We start from the raw sequence: 11,408 nt of genomic DNA, 5'->3' as shown, positions 1-11,408 counted from the left end.
ATGGGGAAAAAAATCCCTAAAGAAATCGAGGAAAAGACACACACACAAAAATTAAGGCAATCAATAAATACCTTAAAGAATTCCAAGAAAAAAATAGGTGAGGATTATTCAAGACCTGAAAATTGAAATAGAAGCAATAAAGAAAACACTAACCAAGGGAATTCTGAAAACAAACTCTAGGGAAGCAAACAGGAACTACAGATGCAAGCCTCACCAACAGAATACAGGGAATGGAAGAAAGAATCTCAGGGATTGAACATACAATAGAAGAAATAAATTTATTGCAAAAAATAAATTTAAAATGTTCTGGGCACAAAACATCCAGAAAATCTAGAGCTCTATGAAAATACCTAAGAAAAGTATGAATAGAGAAAGGAGAGGATTCCCAGCTCAGATGTCCAGAAAAATCATAGAAGATAATTAATTCCTCCAACTTAAAGAAAGAGATTCTTATAAATGGATAAGAAGTTTATGGAACCCTAAATAGATTGGACCTGAAAAGAAAATCCTCTCAACCACATGACAATCAGAATATTAAATGTACAGAACAAAGAATAGTAAAAGTTGCAAGGGAAAAGGGCCAAGTAACACATAAAGGTAGGACAATTGGAATTAGACCTGACTTCTCAACAGAGACATATACTTAGTCACAAAGCATGTATCAAACAAACAGAGACTCCTCACAAAACCAGAAAGGTCTGGATTGATGTCTTGCAGACTCTAAAAGACAACAGATCCCAGCCCAGACTGTTATACCCAGCAAAATTGTAGGCTACCACAAACAGAGAATACAAGATATTTCATGATAAAACCAAATTTAAATAATATCTATCCATAAATCCAGCCCTACAGAAGATACTAGAAAGAAAACTCCAACCCAAGGAAGATAACTACACCCAAGAAAACACGGAAAATAACTCCACACCAGCAAGACTAAAAAAAGGTAAGCAAACACACACACACACACACACACACACACACACACACACACACACTCTACCAACAACATCATCAAAATAGCAAGACTTAACAACCATTTGTCATTAATATCTCTAAACATCAATGGACTCAATTCTCTACTAAAAAGACACAGGCTCACAGAATGAATGCAAACATAGGACCATCATTTGCTGCATATGAGAAACTTACCTCAGCAACAAAGATAGACACTGCTTCATAGTAAAGGGCTGGAAAAGATTTTTCAGCAAGTGGACCCAAGATGCAAGGTGGTGTAGCCATTCTAATATCCAACAAAATAGATTTTCAACCAAAATTAATCAAAGACATAAAGAAGGGCAATTCATAATCTTCAATGGAAAAATCTACCAAAATGACATCTCAGTTCTGAATGTATATGCCCCAAATGCACTAGCACCTACATTTGTTAAAAAAAAAAAAAATCATTAAACTTTGAAGCACACACTGAAACACACATTGATAGTGGGAGGCCTCAAGCACCTGACTCTCACCAATGTATAGGACATTCAGATAGAAACTAAACAAATTAAAGAAATAGCATGCATTATGACTCAAATGAATCTAACAGACATCTATAGATCATTTCACCCAAACATCCAAACAATAATATACCTTCTCAGCACCTCATGGAGCCTTCTACGAAACTGGCCATATACTCAGTCAGAAAGCAGGTATCAACAGATACAAGAAAATTAAAAATAACCCTCAGGTTCTTATCAGAGGACCATAGGTTAAACCTGGACTTCAACAACAACAGAAATAATGGAAAGCCTACAAATTTATGGCAACTGAAAAACTCTCTGCTCAATGACCATTAGGTCAAGGAGGAAATAAAGAGAGAAATTAAAGACTTTCTAGAATTCAATGAAAATGAATGCACAACATACTCCAACTTATAGACACAATGAAAGAAGTGCTAAGAGGAAAGTTTATAGCACTAAAGAAACTGGAAAAGACCTCATACTATCAACTGAACAGCACACCTGAAAGCTCTAGAACAAAAACAAGCAAACACACCCAAGAGGAGTAGACAGCAGGAAATAGTCAAACTCTGGGCTGAAATCAGTAAATTAGAAATGAAGAAAATAATAATCAATTAAGCAATGAAACCAAGAGTTGGTTCTTTGAGAAAATCAACAAGATAGACAAACCCTTAGCCAAACTAATAGGCAGAGAGAAAATATCCAAATTAACCAAATCAGAAAGGAAAGGGGAGACATAACAAAAAAACATCAAGGGAATCTAAATAATCATTAGGTATTTCTTTAACAAATCAAGTAATTCAATTTAAAAATGGGGTACAGACATAGAGAATTCTAGACAGAGGAATCTCTATTAGCTAAGAAATACTTTTAAAATATTCATCACCCATAGACATCAGGGAAATGTAAATCAAAAGACTCTGAGAGTCCATTTTAGACCTGTTAGGATGCCTAAGATCAAAGATACAAGTAACAACTCATGCTAGTGAGGATGTAGAGTGAGGGGAAGCTTTCCATTGCTGGTAGGAGTGCAAACTTGTTCAGTATCCTTGGAAATCAATGTGGAGATTTCTTAGAAAATTGGGATTCCATTTACCTCAAGACCCAGATTTGCCACTTCTGGGCATATACCCAAAGGATATTCCTCCATACAACAAAGACACTTGCTCAACTATGTTCATAGCAGCTTTATTCATAATAGCCAGAAACTGGAAACAACCTAGATGTCCCTCAACTGAAGAATGGATAAAGAAAATGTGTCACATCTACACCACAGAATACTATTCAGTTATTAAAATCAAACACATAATAAATTTTGCAGGCAACTGGATGGAGCTTGAGAAAATCATCCTGAGTAAGGTAACCCAGACCCAGAAAGAATATTCAATTATAAGTGGATACTAGCCTTAAAGTAAAGGCTATCCATGCTACAATTCACAATCCCCCCCTCCCCGAAAGCTAAGTATCAAGGAGGGCTCAAGGGGAAGAACACTTGAATGTCACTGAGAAGGAGAAACAGAATAGACATCGTATGTGGATGGGCAGAGGAGAATGAACTGGACAGGGGTAGGAGTGAGGATAGGAACAGTAGGGATCAGGTGTGAAGAGGATGGAGGGAGAGAGGAATGGGAAAGACAACTGGAATGGGAGGGGGCATCTCTGGGATGAGCTAGAAAGCTGTGCAATGGAAACTCCCAGGTATCAATGTGGGTGACCTCAGTTAAGACTCCTGGCTATGGGGGATATGGAGCCTGAACTGGCCATCTCCTGTAACCAGGTGAGACTTCCAGTGGAGGGATTGGGACACTAACCCAGACACAAGACCTTCAATCTACAATTTGTCCTGCCTACATGATGTGCTGGGGTAAAAGTGCAGAAATTGTGGGAGTGGCCAACTAATGACTGGCTGAGCCTAAGACCCATGCCATGAGAAAGCATCATCTCTGATACTGCCTGGAGGGCCAGCAGCCTGAGGCTGGATAGCCTAGACCCATGCTTGAACTAAACATGAATGGTGGGGGAAAATAGTCAATGATATTCTGCTATATTCATAAATGGGCGTATAGCCCAATTTCTCATCAGAGAGACTTGAGGCAACAGATGCAGAGACCCACAGACAAACGTTAGTTGAAGCTTGGGGCATCCTGAGGAGGAGGGGAGGAAAGATTATAGGAGCCAGAGGGGTCAAGGACACCACAAGAAAACTCACAGGATCAACTAACCTGAGTCCATAGGAGCTCACAGACACTGAACTGCCATATGGGAAGCCTGCATGGGACTGGCCTAGGTCCTCCACACATACATCACAGTTGTATAGCCTGTCCTTCTTGTAGAACTCCTAACAGTGGGAACAGGCTCTGTCTCTGACTCTATCGCTTGCCTATGGGACCCTTCTCCCCAACCCCCACTGGGTTGCCTTGTGTAGCCTTAATAAAAGAGGAAGCGCCTAGTCTTACTGCAACTCGATATGCTGTGGTTGGTCGATATTCATCAAGGCTGGCCCTTTTCTGAAGAAAAAGGAAAGAGGATTAGATGTGTGTGGAGGAAGTGGAGAGAGGAAGTGTGGGGAGGGAACGCGGCTAAGAAGAGGGAGGGAAAACTGCGGCTGGGTTGTAAAATAGATAAAACATTTTAAAGGGGAACTTGGATTCACCAAACAAAATTTTAAATGACAAAAGACAAGCTGTATGTGTGATAGAATGGAAAGAGGCATGTTAAAATTGTAACATGTTTATTTGAGCATTCAAGAATCAGCAGCCAGACACAGGCCCTGTCCTTAGGTGGCATAGAGCTGGAGAAGTTGTCCTTATGGCATAAGTACAGGCCCTGCCCTTCACCTGGGCAAAGTAGGAGAGCTGGCTCTGCTGGCACAGGTGCAGGAGAGCTGAAGTGCTGCCCAACTGAGTGAGCCACCACCGGCCCCAGATCCAGGGTTTTGAATTAGCCCCACCCCCACCCCAACATCTACCCTTATCTATGACTTCCTGGAACATATGAAGGGGCCTGTTGTGGGAAATATTAAAAAGACTAGCAATATCCCTTGCTACACCGGGCACCAAGGGGCCACATGGCACCAGTGGGGTGTTCTCATCTTGGCAGACTCTCTGGTGCAGAGCTCTGAAACATCTCCATCTGACTCGCTAAGTTCCCTTAGCCAGTTGGTGCCACACCAGCCCCATGCAATGACCACCCACCTTGCAGTTAGCTGTCACAATACTCAGTAACCTGGTAAAAACAAAACTCTAGAAGCTAATAATTAATCAGTTAGATTTATGTATCAATTAATTCTCAATTTGCAGGATGCCCACACAATAAATTCAGAGCCAATTGATAATGATACAAGCTGCTCACCTAGATTAGACAAGTTATCCCAATTATCTATCCTCTTATGATATTCATAACTACCTGTGGCTACTTAAAAGCATGTGGAATCTGAATTGTCTCCCTCTCCCTCCATCTTCCTTTCTCTCCCTCTTCCTTTAACTGTCCCTCACTTTGAAACTTTTAGCTTTGCCTCCCTTTTTCCTGTCCAATCACAGGCTTCTTGTATTAATATTTAAATAGGCAGGAGAAATTCTGCTACAGGGGCCAGTCCTGCAGATCCAAAGATGCAGGACCTCCATGACACAGGGCAACAGCAGGATATCTGAGAGGAGTTCCAGTGAGGATCCAGTATTGATAGTGTAGCAGAAGCCAGAGGCCTCAACCTAGACCAAAGACTCATTGCAATGAGCATTTCAAGTTAAGATGTGTGGACAGAAGAGTGTACTGTGAGGCAGACCGTGACACACTGCAACTTCCAAGTTTTATTGCTTGAATTGAAGGTTGTTATGTTACTGAATTTGGGGGGGTATCCCTTCACAGTCACCAGACGATGTCAGAAAAATCAGGATCCCCTCTTGTAGTGTTTAGTTTCACTAATAAAATAATTTAAGAACAGATTCAAACACAAGTTCTAGGCCCGCCTCTGCCTCCCAAGTGCTGGGATTAAAAGTGTGAACCACCACCACCTTGGTTATTTTTTTGTTCTTGTTTTGTTTTGTTTTTAACTCTAATAAAATTGTACATTAATTCCAGGTGAGTAAAACATTTCTGACGAGCACGTGTCTTGAGGAAAGTGATTCAGTAAAAGAACATTTCAGCACCTAGATGTGTTTCTAAGATTTGGGGATGGAGATTTGGATATGTCGGAGTCTTAGTTGGAATGCTACAGTCTATTCCTGGTACTATAACAAAGTAATTTCATTTGGATCATTTGTAAACAACTGAAATACATTGCCCTCCTTTCTAAAGGCTGGAAGCCCAAGATCAAGTCTTCAGTAGATTGTGCGTCACAGCTCTATTGCTGAGCCTGCCAAGGGTGAGTGGGTTCCAGGATCCTTCCTGCAACCCCGTTTGCACTCCCTTTCAAGAAAGCAGAACTCAGATGACCTCGTGGGCATCGGGTCCAACACACACCAGCTTTCCAAGGAAAACACTCAGCTCCAGAGACCCCAATCCTGAAGCCGAAAGCAAGAAAGCTTTGTATTCTATTCCTCCTAAAACACTTAGTCTTTGGAGTTTAATATCTAACACTCTATAAACTAGCTTCTGAGGATATAAAGGGTTAATTTTTGGATTTAGATATTAGACGTAGTAAGTATTCTGCCTTGGCCCCCCCCGCCCCTACACACACACACACACACATACACTGTGTTTATTTTGACATGCCAGCTCTTGGTAAAAAGTAGTGCTGTGAATCTTAACCAGTAATTAGATTTAAAAATAAAAAGCTTTATTATTAGTGTATCAAGATATGTGGTCAAACGTCACCTTTCTCTTATCACTGGTTCACTTATTAGAGGTAATTTTTACCATCTGCCTATTTTCTGCACACGTTTTTTTCAGCAAACTCTCATGACTGCACTATTGAACTGGTAACTAAGAATCTATTGTCTGGACTTAGACTGCTCCCTGCTGGTCAATAGTGAAAATGACAAGCAACGCTAAGGTTAAAGCTGCTTAGAAAGATGTAATTAAAGATCAAAACAAAAATCACTGAGACACATAGAACAAACAAACAAACAAAAACGCTAGCCAGCGGGGGTGCAGCTTCCTGTTGACTGCCAGCTCGGTTTCTTCATGCTCTGTCCCATACACACGTGGTGTCCGTCAAGTTGTAGGGTTAACCAAGCCCTGGCAATGACTTAATAGTGCTCAGGGGAGGCTATGGAACCTTTTGGTCAATAACTCAAAAAGATGTAGCCTATTCCTGGTGCTGTGTTTTTATTTGGTAGCATATGATGTCCAATCAGAGCATTGCCTCCTATTTTATATAGTACCTCCATTTTTATTCCTTTTATTTATGTATATATTTAAGAAGCTTCAATAGTAGTGTGTCAAAGGCTTTTACTGTCAGGTGTCCCTCTCTCACTCCCTAATCTACCCTGGCCCCATCCCTCACCCCTTTTTATTCTCCTCTTCCAATTTCCCTTTATCTCTTTATTTTCTATGTCCACTGCCTTTAAGAGCCTTTCCTTCTCCTGCTCTATTTAAACTCCTGAGTTTCTAAATGGAACTCACAAGTCTAAAGTGTAAAAGCTAGTATCTACAAAAAAGACAAAACTCACAAAAAAACTATGTCCTTCTGGGTCTGGGTTACCTCACCCAGGATGATTACTTCTAGCTCCACCCATTTTCCTGTGATTTTCATTTCTCTTAATAGTCCAGTGCTATCCCATGATGTGAGTGTATCACATTTTCATTGTCCATTGTCAGTTGATGGGCACCTTGGTGGTTTCCAACGTCAGGCTCTTATGAGTAGAGTAGCAATGAGCACAGATGAGCACAAGTCTCAGTAGTAAGGTGAGAAAACGATGTATGTGTGTGTATGTATGTGTATGTATGTGTGTATGTGTGTGTATGTTTATTTAAGTGTGTATGTATGTGTGTACATATGTGTATTTGTATGTACGTGTGTATGCATGTGTATCTGTATGCATGTGCATATGTGTGTGTGAGTGTATGTGTATGGGAGTGTGTGTATGTGTATCTGTGTTTGTGTATGTATATGTAAAAGTGTGTATGTATATGGATGTGTGCATATGTTCATATGTGTATGTATATGTGGGTATGTGTATGTCTTTGTTTGTGTATGTATATGTGTGTATGTGTTTGTATGTGTATGTATATATGTGTATATGTGTGTATATGTGGATGTATGTAGGTGTATGTATGTATGTATGTATGTGTATGGGTATGTATGTGTATGTGTGTGTATGTGTATGTATGTATGTGTATGCGTTTGTATGTATATGTGTGTGTATGTGTATGTGTATATATATGTGTGTGTAAGTATATGTGTGTGTATGTGTTTGAGTATGAGTGTGTGTATGTGTGCATGTTTATGCATGTGTGTATATTTATATGTATTATGTGTGTATGTATATGTATGTGTATGTGTGTGTATGTGTATGGGTATGTGTTTATATGTGCATGTATATGTGTATATGTTTGTATGTGTATGTGTATATGTATATGTGTGTGTATGTGTGCATGTGTACGTATATGTGTGTATATGTATATGTGTTTATATGTGTTATATGTGTATGTGTATGCATGTATATGTGTATGCATATACATATATATGGATGTGTTTTTATGTATATGTATGTGTGTATATGTATTATGTGTGTATGTCTGTATGTATATATAAGTGTGTATATGTCTGTATGTGTATGTGTGTGTATGTGTATGTGTCTGTATGTTTGTGTATGTGTTTTTGTATGTGTATGTGTCTGTATGTGTCTGTATGTGTCTGTGTGTGTGTATGTGTATATGTGTATGTGTGTATGTGTCTGTATGTGTGTGTATGTGTCTGTGTATGTGTCTGTATGTGTGTGTATGTGTATATGTGTATGTGTCTGTATGTGTATTTATGTATATATGTATGCATATATATATATATGTATCTATAGATGTATGTGTGTGTGTGTACCCTAAAATCTATAATAATAATCTGCTTAAAAGATATGTCCACCAATGTAAGAGAGACACATATGTTAGGGAAATAACAAACAAGTTTAAAACTTGGCTTTAAGGCCTACCCCATGAGATGAACTCATATCTGATATTTTTAATAAGGCCAAGCACCTAAGATTAGATTGCCTGTGGGCTCTAGGAGAAAACTTACCATTATTTATTTTGCCAAATGAACATAGCAATGCACACTGCTATACCCATAGATGAGCTCACCACTCAACGTTCATCAGAGATGCTGTTTCTTGCAGTAGATAATAACACAACAATTCCCAACCTGCAGAGAGTGAGACTTTGGAGTGCTCAGCCATGAAAAGGATGTCTTTATTGCACCCCTCCCCCCCAAGCTCAAGAATTTATACAGAAGAGAGGGCAGAGGGTTTGTAAGATCTAATGGGGCCTGTACACATAAGAACTCACAGAAACTGGGACAGCATGCAGTAGACCTGTACGAGCTCATGACAAACAAATCTCAGTGTTGTGAAGGAGAAGTCAACCCAAAGTCCTACTGCCAGCCAAGAAGTTGTTCACAATCGATACTTCCTGGTAGAGGGGAAGTCAATTTTCTCCAATAGAGTGACACTGGGTACATCTACCACACTCCTTGGCAGGCTCCATGCTCAGGAGTAATTGGCCAACACAAATTAGACTCCAAGATTTTTAGAACAGACTCATTAATGTGCTTATAGAATTTCTTAGTTTTTTTCCTACTCCTGTGGCAAAATTCCATGACCAAGACAACTTATAATAGAAATCATTCAGTTGGACATATTATTTCAACTGCTCCAAGGTGGAGGAGCAAAGGCGCAGGAGCAAGAATAGCTAGTTGTGAGCTCGCATTCTGATGTGCAAGCAAAAGGATGAGAAAGACATACTGGGGATGATGCCAGCCTTCTGAAACATCAGATCCCTCCTCCAACATACCTCCAACAACAAGGCCACACCTCCTAATCCTTCCTAAACAGTTCTAGCATCTGGGACTAAGTATGCAACCATATGAGTCTGTGGGGTCCATTCTCATTCAAACTACCACATATAAACTAAAACCATTTCATTGGTCAAATAAATTGCAAATAAAATATGATGTATTAAAAAATCCATCCTGAAATCACAAAAAGCACATGTCTTCCTATAATACAAAAAGCTACTACAAAGCCGGTAAAGGGTTGGTAAACCAATAGAAAACAAATATTTATCTCGCATGTTTGCTTAAATTCATTTAAAGCAAGCAAACTGGAACTAAAAAGTGTATTGAGATGCCTACAAAACTAGTAAAACATGACAATTTGTGGCCAAGTTGTACTGATGAAGTGTTGATTCACACACATTCCATACACTGGGAATGGTGGTTAGTTCAATCTTGGAAAAAGGCAAGTTATATATATATAATGACAGACTCACTCAATTTATCTAATAAATAGGATCTTATATGAACAAAGATGTCTGTCCTGTCAGGCATTAGTAAATGACAAATCAAACCCAAGACCAGTTTTGTGAAGTGGGAGTAATTGAAAAGCAAGCCAGGCTGGCTAATTTTATATCAACAAGCTAGAGTCATCTGAGAGGAGGGAACCTCAATGGAGAAAAATGCCTCCATAATGTCCGGCTATAGGCAGGAAAGCATGTAGGGCATTTTCTTAATTAGTGCTTAATGTAGGAGGGCCCAGCCCATTGTGGGTGGGGCCACCTTGGGTAGGTGATCCTGGATTCTCCAAGAAAGCAGGCTGAGAAAACCATAAGCAGCAAGCCAGTGAGCAGTACTCCTCCATGGCCTCTGCATCAGCTCCTGCTTCCAGGTCTTGCCCTGTTTGAGTTCCTATCCTGACTTTGTTTAATGGTGAACTGTGCTGTGGAAATGTAAGCTGAATAAACCCTTTCCTCCTCAGGTTGCTTTTAGTTTATCACAGCCATAGCAACCATAACCAGGACATAGCCATGCCCATTTGCTCACACAGACTTGTACTATCCTGCAATAGTAGAGTTGGGCTGTGTGACAGACTACCTGCTTCCAAAGTCTTAAATGTTTGCACCCAGGCCTCCACAGAAACAAGCAGCTGCCCCTTGGTGTCCAAGGCCCTCTGGTACAACTTGGCTGAATAAGAACTAATAAACTCCTGAGGTCCTATAAATAGAATATGGATTAGATGAATGATGACAAAATCACACAATGCAATGGTATTGAAAGGCCATTGTGAAAACAGAACACAATCAACTGTAATGATTAATATGGAAGAATCTCAAAAACAAACACTGTGAAAATGAAGTGTAAGGCAATTGTGGGTAAAGCATGATTCCATAGAATAAGAAAAAGTGAAGAATATGTTTTTAACAGTCTTTTTCTAATTTGATATTTTATTTATATTTCAAATGTTATTCCCTTTCCCAGTTTCCCCTCTGCAAACCCCCTATCCTACTCCCCCTTACCCTACTTCTATGACGGTGCTCCTCTACCCACCTACCCACTCCTGCCTCACCACCCTAGCATTCCTCTACACTGGGGCATCAAGTCTCCACAGGACCAAGGGCCTCCCCTCCATACATAAAACGTAAGAATTTTAAAAATGACTGGTATTTAGTCTTTGATAATTACACATGAACACAATGTATTTTGATCATATCCATTATGCCCCCATTAACTCCTTCCAAGCCTGCAGAACTCCCTGTCTCACTTCCCTCTAAACTCTATCATCATTTCATTAATATTATAATTATCATTATTATTAGCAATCCCTTATGTCCAATTAGAACTATCTATCTGTGCACAATATAGGGCCATCCTCTGAGGCACAGGCAATTTATCAGTGGCTATACCCCTCAAAAATGGGCTCCCCTTCCCTTGATAGCCATTAACTACTGAAAACTCACTGCCAGGGGTGGGGTTTTGACAACCCTCCCTGATCAGTGCCAAGACCAGCTTGATCTTGTGCAGGT

Source organism: Mastomys coucha, unplaced genomic scaffold (genome assembly GCF_008632895.1).
Source record: "Mastomys coucha isolate ucsf_1 unplaced genomic scaffold, UCSF_Mcou_1 pScaffold8, whole genome shotgun sequence".
Taxonomy (NCBI): domain Eukaryota; kingdom Metazoa; phylum Chordata; class Mammalia; order Rodentia; family Muridae; genus Mastomys; species Mastomys coucha.
This window is presented reverse-complemented; position numbering follows the sequence as displayed.